The 9,820-nt window shown below is 41.1% G+C and overlaps 1 pseudogene; it reads left to right on the top strand.

Moving 5' to 3' along the window:
• The first annotated feature begins 6,805 nt into the window (after positions 1–6,805).
• On the top strand, positions 6,806–7,688 carry LOC110330774 (annotated as a pseudogene).
• Positions 7,689–9,820: the final 2,132 nt, after the last annotated feature.

Raw genomic sequence — 9,820 nt, 5'->3', positions numbered from 1 at the left:
TACATGCAGGCAAAACATCCATAGATATTAAAAACAAGCAAGCAAGCAACACACACTCACACACACACACACACACACACACACACAAGTGCTTTTAGGGCTATACTTCTTCAAGTTGTCCTCTGACTTGTATGAGCATGCTGTGGAACACACATACACACATATGCATACAAACACACAAGTAAATGCATAGAACTTAAAAAAAAAAAAAGAAGTATATGTAGGTTTGTGAGTGATTTTCCAATATTTTCTATGTAACTGACCCTAGCACCTAAAGAGACAGTTTTGTCTTGTTCTTTCTGGCTCTTCTGATGATGCATAGAAAAAAAAAATGCTTTGAAAGTCTTTGTGAAGTCTCTCATGAGAGAGTTTGCAAATCAGATTGGAGAAGCTTTCTTCTATTTCTCATTTTAAGGGTTTTAAAAGCTATCATACATGAATATACTTAGTGAATGTACTTTGACTTCTATAACTTATTTTTTAGTTGTGTGTGTGTGTCACTGGGGTGGTATGTACACACCAGTGTAGTGCCCACAGAGGCCAGAGGCATCAGGTATCCCTGAGGCAGCAGTTATAGTTGGTTGTGATTCATTTGACAAGGGTGGTGAGGACCGAACTCAGGTCCTCTGCAAAAGCAGTATGTGCTCTTAAATGTTCTGTCTTCTCTTCAGCCTGTAGTTTCTGTCATCTTTTAAAAGGACCAGGCTGATTTTATTTCAGAAATGATCACTCCTGTGTATAACATAGACATTAATGCAAAAATCATCAATGAACAAAAAATTTGTTAAAATATAATACTTACTAAAAATTATGACTGTAAAGAAAATTTCAGTTTAAAAGGCTTCCCTCTGATATTTCATGGAAAGAAGATACTTGCACTATGGGCATCGACAGTCTCTATGATTATAAATCATTGATTTCCTCCACTTTTGTAAGACTTTAAGTCATCTACAATCAAAGAGTTAATGTCACTCACTGCCTAATTTTTTTCTGATTCACTATGGTTTGTCTTGTGTGCTCTCTCTTTTTATGTTTCTTCTATTTAATATTGTATGGTCAAAGAAAGACTGCCTCACATCAAAATGGTGTTGAGCCATTTAGCTATGCGTCTGTTTACAGGTGGAGTGGTCACATGGGAGACACCCTGAGGGACATGTCCATGTACTTCCCTGTACACCTGTGAGTTATTTGGAATTCCATCTTTGAAGGTAGAATTTATGGGAGATCACTTTAAATTATTTAGATGGTCTCTAAATGTAGTCATACACAAAGGAAGAACATATTTGGATAAGGGAGAGGTCATTAGGTGATGAGGAATTACACATTGACTCCGGGGAGGGAGGGAGGAACCAGGAGCTTGAGGAGCAAGAGAGATATCCTCCCAGAAATGCTAGAGCAGCTGTCTTGTTAACTTCTTATGCTGGGGGTGGGGGAGAAGGGAGAGGGGATGGGGGTTTTCGGCGGGAAAACCAGGGAAGGGGACAACATTTGAAATGTAAATAAAGTAAATATCTAATAAAAAATAAATTAATTAAAAAAAACGTCTTATGCTCACAACCAAAAAGGAAATATAGTTCTACCATTTTGATAACAATGTTTGCAGGAATTTATTATTGAAGTTCTGAGTAATCCTAATAGAACACAAGTATTGTTGGTATTCTTTATTCTACTTCTTCTGTTTTATATGTTGCAAAGGACTTTGTCTCTATCTTTTTCTTTTGGAGAGGTTCTGGCTACAACACCAGAATCTAAAGGTTTTATTGGTTTAGCAGAGTCCTAAGATAGCCTTGTTCACAACTAGAAAAGGAAACAGCTTTCAAAGAAGCCAGAGTGTGGCTGTTTCCAATGCCTGTTATCTGTGTGACTGACAGTCTTCCTCTAGCATTACCTTCTCTCAGAAGGCTCAAAGAGACAGATGGCATCCTCTTTCATGCTAGCTAGCATGAGCATGGCATCAGTGATGGCATGGTTCCAGAGGACAAGGATCCCAACATTGTGTTTCAGCATCTTTGGTCAAGGTCTGTCTTCTTCAAATCCACTTCTGCTACAGTCAGTCTCTCACAGATAAAGTACACACATTTAGAGAAGAGCCTAAGACCTCATTTCCATGGTAAATTTTAAGATCAAGTTTCAGTGCTGGGCCCTTGTCCTGCCTGCCCACTGGTACTACAAGACCTCACAGAGGAAGCTGTAAGGTAAAACACTTGTTAAAGCTTGTTCTTTTTAAAGTTTCATGAGCTTCACAAGAGACTATCAAAGAGATGCCCAGCACCAGGAGGACCAGACAAAGCCTTTGTCCTTAAAATGGCCTATGCCAACTGTGTGAAGGGTCTTGCTTCCAAAAATATTTTCCACCAACCTCATGAGCATGTCTGTACCACATACACTTTATGTGAAGTCTATATGTTATGTAGATGCTTGAGGTGGAAAGATAAGAATAAGTTATGGGGAAAAAAAGAAACCTAAAAACTAGATTTGGCTTAGGAATGACAAAGTTAAAAAAAAAAAAAAGCCTGACATTCTAAAATTTAATTCAAAGGAAAAACTATCTATAGTAAACAAGTTTACACACACTCTCTCTCTCCCTCCCTTCCTCCACAGGATACTGCCTGGCACATGCCTTTCTCCTGCAGCCCAGAGGCCCCTCTGTTCTTTCCCTGCTTCAAGGGCATGAGGAACTTTACAGAGCATCCTGACAGTGAAGCACAAGTTATTGTGAGCTAGGCTTGAGTATGAACAGAGCATGCACTCTGAGCTGGACTGGTCTTGACCAAGGTAACCTACGCAGTACACAGTAGCCATCACCATGAAACTGACCACGTGGTCATTTCTTGAGTTTTTCTGCAATATTGTTCTTTCCCTTCACAAGCAAATACCAGCTCTCCTAGGTAAGCATTTCAGGAGAGACCATCCAGGCCAGCATACCACTGTGAATGCTGGCAATTTCTGATTAACTTAGCACCAAAGCTCTTATCCCCATTTCCTTAACCCGAGTCTGTCTGTGGTTTAAAATAAGAAGAATCACATTTCTCATTGCTTTTGTGTTTATGCTTTTTCATTTTTCTCGTGACAGTTTTCCTATGTTGATGTTCAGATTTACATCAGATGAAATAAAGTTGTGAGATATTGGTGATTTCCACACAGCACTCTTCTCAAGATGAAATATTTCATGGGTTTAATTCAGAATTATGTCCACTGTCTCTTTATCTTTTAAATTCCAACAGAAGTGTTTGACAGTTCTCACATAGAGTCTCATTGTTTTTTGAAATATCTATTATTTTTTTTCCCCAAGGAGACTTGAACTTTTTTTTTTCCAACTTAAGATAAAGGTGAAGTTACTGCAATCTCAGGATGAGACAGGTGCTTAAAGTAGGACCAATTTTAGTGATGGAGTTATACCACTCTTGGCATAAACCATTATTGACAGAATTACGGGATGTATGACTGCACCCTCCTGTGGAATGTGAACACAGTATTTTAATTATACTAGAATAATCAGGGAGATAAAATAAGTCTACAATGTTATGAAAATTTTACATTGCCATGATTTCTAGTATATAAGACAACATCACTTTCAAAGACACAAAGCTGTAGGAAGGAGAGAGGGGAGGTAGGGGTGGATCTGAGAGGAATTGGGGGAAGAGAGATGAATATAATCAAAATACTTGGTAAGGAATTCTCAAAGTATTAATGAAAATACCAAAAAAGAGAAGCCACAAAAAATTCAATAAAAAGAAATAATGTTGCCCCACCTGCCATTACCAGATAACTATTTCTTAGCTCAGAAATAAGTGTGGTGTGTAAGAAATGAGAAATCACTGTTAGGATTCCTGGGAGGAGCTTTTAAGAGGCCAGTACTGCCTGAACGTGGGAGTCTTCTTGCCACGAGTCACTAGTAGGGGACCTTCTCCTTCATTCACTCCATTATGTGTTTTTCTCATTTATAAGGATCCGCATCTTGTGACAGTGCGCTGTGGGGTGGGGGAGAAGCAGGAGGCTCTTAGCTTCATGAATCACATAATGGAGCTTGGAGATAGGTATTTTCCCCTGACGTACCTCAGCTGTGACCCCAACTACTGGAGTTCACCTTTAACATAACTGCAGCCCAGTGAGGGGCCCCTTCTGGAAACCAGCTGCTTGATCCTGGATTCATTTATCAGGGGGATTATGACTCCAAACATTTTTCTAGACTGTTGTGACCATTTAAAGGGAGGGAGAAAAAGAGGAGTCTGGGGAACTAATTAGGAAGGAGTGGCTCCCCTCGGTGTCTTGACCTTAACCCCATGGAGAAAGTATGGGATTTGCTTTACCTAAGTAAGTAAGGACCATAAATAGTTGGCAAAAATGCTCTAGGGTATGACTTCCAGCAAATCACTGACCTGATAAAGAAAAAGAAAAAAAAAGAAAAGAAAAGAAAAGAAAAAAAAAGAAAAGAAAAACACCAATGTTTTCAACCTAACACTTGAAAGTATCATGGTGATATAACTTATTTTGTATTTTCCTGGTTGCTGGAAAATAGAGTCTGTGATTAGCATACACAGAATAATATAAAAAGTACTGGTCTTTGGCAAGCTATGAAGTATTTCCACAATGAAAGTGGGCATCGTGTGTGTGTGTGTGTGTGTGTGTGTGTGTGTGTGTGTGTGTGCGTGTGCGTGTGTGTGCCTGTGCATGTGTTTGCTTATAGTATTAGGAATTGAACTCAGAGTTTCAAATATGTTAAGCAAGCACTGCATCCCTGAGCTATCTCTCCAGCCCAGTATATTCTGTCTTCTATATACACATTTTAATATTTTTCATTAATTTTGAAAAAGGCATCAATATTGACTTCCTCCATTCCCTTTCTCCTCTTTTGAAATATAGCTGTGTGTTGTACCTTCTTATTTTATCCCATTTCTCAGTCTTTCTTGCACATTTTTGATATACTGTCATATTTGTGTTAGGTCCTGGGTGACATTATTATATCTATTTCCCAGTCATCGAGCTCTTGCAAATGGGCCATTTAATGCGTTCATAGAGGCTTTAATGTCAGTGACTGTAGTTTGTATTCTACAAGTTCCATTAAAATAACCCAAAGTTTAAGTTTGTGGCAGAAGGACTTTATAGTGTTTATAACTTGCTAAATATATGAGAAGCAGGAATTTGCATGTGTGTGTGTGTGTGTGTGTGTGTGTGTGTATGTGCATAAAAGCCTATATTGTTTTCTTCCCAAGCCTCCTGCTATATGTAAACTTGGGAATAAACAAAATGTCACAGATAGGCACTTAAATAAAGAGCAAACAGTTGAATATTCTTAAATAGTTTTCAGAATTGTTTCAAATAATTAAATCCAATTCTGTCTCACTGTGCTTTCATGAGGTAACATGTATTTCCATTTTCTATCGAATAAGACTGAGACCAACAGGCCTGCCTAGGGCCACCAGGTTAGTAAGAACTCAACTGAACCCTGTGCGTTGTTGATTTCATGGTATTCATAGAGTAACTTTTATGACATGGTGGAGTGGAGAGCTGATAATTGAGAAAAGTTGTGCTTTATTATATAGAAATAGACCTTGGTTTTTTTTTTTTTTTTTTGAAAAGCTAATTAGGTTTAACTCCAGACTCAGTGTTTCCTGGGCAAATGACATTGGGGTTTTCAAAATAGTTTCTTTCCTATCACTGTTCCTCCCGTTCACCTATTTCCTTAATGTCCTTCCCTCTTTTCCCATATTTAAGACCTCGAGTTTTGCAAAGCAACTCGGAAGCTGTAGCTTGTCACACCTGAAGATCTGATTCCTACTTCTGTTTAAATACTCTGACAAGGAAATTTGGTATCACACAGCAGTTCTCACTGAGGAGTCTGCTGCTGCATACTACTTGGTTAAGGAAGTAGATTTGTAAATTCTCTTATCAGAATGCTAATCAAATAGTCTAGTTCATCTCTGTGTCCTTTATAGCAGGCAGGCACCAGAGTTCTCTAGAGAAGCAGAACTCTCTCCTCTTCCTCTTCCTCTTCCTCTTCCTCTTCCTCTTCCTCTTCCTCCTCCTCTTCCTCNCCCTCCCTCCCTCCTTCCCTCTCCCCCCATCTCTTCTCCCCCTCCCCACTCCAGGGTTGACCTGGAACTCACTATGTAGCTCATGCTGGCTTCAAACTCCCTTCCGACTCTGTTTCTTTCTTCAGTTCTGGCCCTGCTGGTGTGAGCCACAGTACTGGCCTCACTGGTTTGCTGTGGCTGTCTTGTAGCCCAGCTTCTTTTTGTACATAGACTCTGATGTGTTTACTTAATGCCATTCCCATTGGAACCCCCACAGTGAAACAAGCTCCATTACTGTAGTTTCTGTTCTTCATATGACAAGGAGACTCACAAAGGTGGCGTTAGTGGTTCAAGTTCATAAAAATGACTGCAGATGAAAAGTAGAGTCACCCAGGTCGAAGCTACTGTTTTCCCATTGTGCCGTGATGGTCCTTCATCTTTCTGTGATACCAATATCCGTGGATCACATGATGGAACTCCATACAGATTTAAGGAGAAACTAAAACCTTTGACATATGAACCCTTTAGAAATGAGGGTTTAAGATGGGAATCGTGGTACAGGACTTTAATTCTAGCATCTGAGAAGTAGATGCTTTCTGATCTCTATGGATTTGAGGCCAGCCTAGTCTACAAAGTGAGTTCCAGACAAGCAAAAGCTACATAGAGAGACTATCTAAAAGAGAGAGAAAGAAGAAACAAAGAAAGAAACAAAGAAAGAAGCGAGGGTTTAAGCACTAGGTATAGGTGGGTTTGAAAAAGTACAAGGAGCTTCTTCTTCGGGAAAACACCAAATGGCGGATGACACTGGTGCAGCGGGAGGGTCCGGAGGACCCAGGGGCCCAGGATTAGGAGGCCACGGCGGCGGCTTCCGTGGAGGATTCACAGTGGGCTTAGGGGCCACGGTCGTGGTCGAGGCCGTGGCCGTGGTCGAGGCCGCGGGGCTCGAGGAGGTAAAGCTGAAGACAAGGAGTGGATCCCTGTTACCAAGCTGGGCCGCCTGGGTAAGGACATGAAGATCAAGTCCTTGGAGGAGATCTATCTGTTCTCCCTGCCCATTAAGGAATCTGAGATCATTGACTTCTTCCTGGGTGCATCCTAAAGGATGAGGTTCTGAAGATCATGCCGGTGCAGAAACAGACTCGGGCTGGCCAGCCGACCAGGTTCAAGGCATTCGTCGCCATTGGGGACTACAANGGTCACGTTGGTCTTGGTGTTAAGTGCTCCAAGGAGGTTGCTACTGCCATCCGAGGGGCCATCATCTTGGCCAAGCTTTCCATCGTCCCTGTGCGGAGAGGCTATTGGGGGAANAAGATTGGCAAGCCCCACACTGTTCCATGCAAGGTGACAGGCCGATGTGGCTCTGTGCTGGTGCGGCTCATCCCTGCCCCCAGGGGCACTGGCATTGTCTCTGCTCCTGTGCCCNAGAAGCTCCTGATGATGGCCGGTATAGATGATTGCTACACTTCAGCCAGAGGCTGCACTGCCACCCTGGGCAACTTTGCCAAGGCCACCTTTGATGCCATCTCCAAGACTTACAGCTACCTGACCCCCGACCTCTGGAAAGAGACTGTCTTCACCTAGTCTCCTTATCAGGAATTCACTGATCATCTTGTGAAAACCCACACCAGAGTCTCTGTTCAGAGGACCCAGGCTCCAGCTGTGGCTACCACATAAGGGTTTTTATACAAGAAAAATAAATGGATTAAGTCTGCTAAAAAAAAAAAAAGAAAGAAAGAAAGAAAGAAAGAAAAAGTCCAAGGAGATCATAGCATCTCAAAGTATGGTATTCTCCAGCACACTGTCACTTTTTAAAAGTGCAGCGATAACTTTTATTTTCATTTGAACTTTATTTGGAAAGGAATCCATGGTTCTAGTATCCAAAAGATCTCTCTTTTAGGAGGCATTATCCTAAGTTTGAGATCTCTGAATGTCTTACAGTTAAATTTAACAACACAGATAAACTGGAAGTCCAGATGACATTGCTAGAGGTCACCAAGGGAGATACCTTCATGGTTAAGGGAGGTCTATATAAAACAAGGCTTCAGTAGGATCAAAGGAAAGGATGTTTTGTCTTGTGATCACACCACCATCCTGTAGAATCTGGAAATGCCCAAGAAGTCACTCAATCCTTTTTCTGTTGGTTCTTGACAGCCAGGGACATACACATCCTAACAGCCCCCATAACTGAGCTTTGAGTTTTACTGTATTTACACCCAGTGTCTACTGTTAAAACATGTGTACACATATTATCTGATTTAAACATGCTGGCATGACTGTTGGGTTGTGACACGTCTGGTTTTCACAGCTGTAGAGTTGATTTGAGAAGTCTCTGGCTCTACACATTTTTGGTTTTGTCTGGAGCTCTGCTTTGGGAAGCAGTGAAGCACATCCCCCAAGCAATGAGGCAGAACTGTGGACTGCTGGGAAGCTGGAGCTCACAAACTGCCTGAGGTCCAGCAGGCACCAGCTTTGCTTTTCTGACAAAAGCTTTTAGATAGTTGTGAAGCCAATAGATTTTCTTTTTATTTTGTTCCTTGACAATTTTCATACTTGTATATAATACATGATTGATGTTTACCCTCAACCTCCTCCTCCTCCTCCTATCTCCCTCCCTTCCTCCTCCCCACAGGTTCCTTTCCTATATTCCTGCCTTTATTGAAACATTATTTTTCTTTAAAAGGAATGTTCTTATGTTATATTCTGATCAAGGTTACCCCTCATGCACCTCCTCCCAGATTCTCCCACCTTCTTATCCATCTGAAGCCATGTCTCCTCTACCTCTTTAGAAAGCAAATAGGCAGTTTAAAAAACCAGCAAAAAGTAGAAGGAATGCACACACACACACACACACACACACACACACACACACACACACACACCACAAACTCAGAAACCATAGTATTCAAGCAAAAGAATGGTAAGATTAAAAGAAAATGCCCAGACAAAGCAATTCGAAAAACAAAACAAAACCAACCCCCCAGAAACAATAGCCTACAAACAAAACAAACAAAACAAAACAAAAAAACTGTTGACTTTGTTTTGTGTTTGCCATTTAGTGCTAGGCTTGGGACCTATTCTTCTTCTTCTTCTTCTTCTTTTTTTAATGTATTCATTCATCATTTTATTTGTTTACATTTCAAATGTTATCCCCCTTCCCAGTTTCCCCTCCATGAACCCCCCCCCCTGATTCCCCTCCCCTTTGCCTCTAAGAGGGTGTTCCCCTCCACCTAACCATGCCAGCCTCACTCCTCTAGTATCCCCTTCTCTGGGGCATCAAGCTTCCACAGGAGCAAGCGCCTCCCCTCCCACTGGTGATGGGGCCTACTTTTAAGTATGGCTCACATACCTTTCTTTTTCCTCTGTGTCTAATGCACATGTTCCAGTCTGTCCCTTATCTCTCCATAACTATTCTATTTCCCTTTCCTTGGGAGGTCCTCCCTCCCCACTAGTCCTTTACTCTATACTTAATTTCTCTGGTTATTCAGATTGTATGATGTCTATAGGAAGCTTAAAGCTAACATCCACATACAAGTTACTATATACCCTAATTTGTTTTCTGAGGTCTGGGTTACCTTACTCAGAATGATCTTTTTTTCTAATTCCATCAATTTACCTGCAATTTTCATTTTCTCTTAACAGCTGAATAATATTCCATTATGCAAATGTGGCACATTATCCATTCATCTGTTGACGAGCATGTAGGCTGTTTCTAGTTCCTGGTTATGGTGAGTAGAGTATCAGTGAACATGAATGAGCAAACGTCTCTGTAGTCCGATGTGGAGTCCTTTGGCCATGCCTAAGAATGC

This window comes from Mus pahari, chromosome 13 (genome assembly GCF_900095145.1).
Source record: "Mus pahari chromosome 13, PAHARI_EIJ_v1.1, whole genome shotgun sequence".
In the NCBI taxonomy this organism is placed as follows: domain Eukaryota; kingdom Metazoa; phylum Chordata; class Mammalia; order Rodentia; family Muridae; genus Mus; species Mus pahari.
Note: the sequence above shows the minus strand (reverse complement) of the source record. Positions and strands in the feature narration are given on the sequence as shown.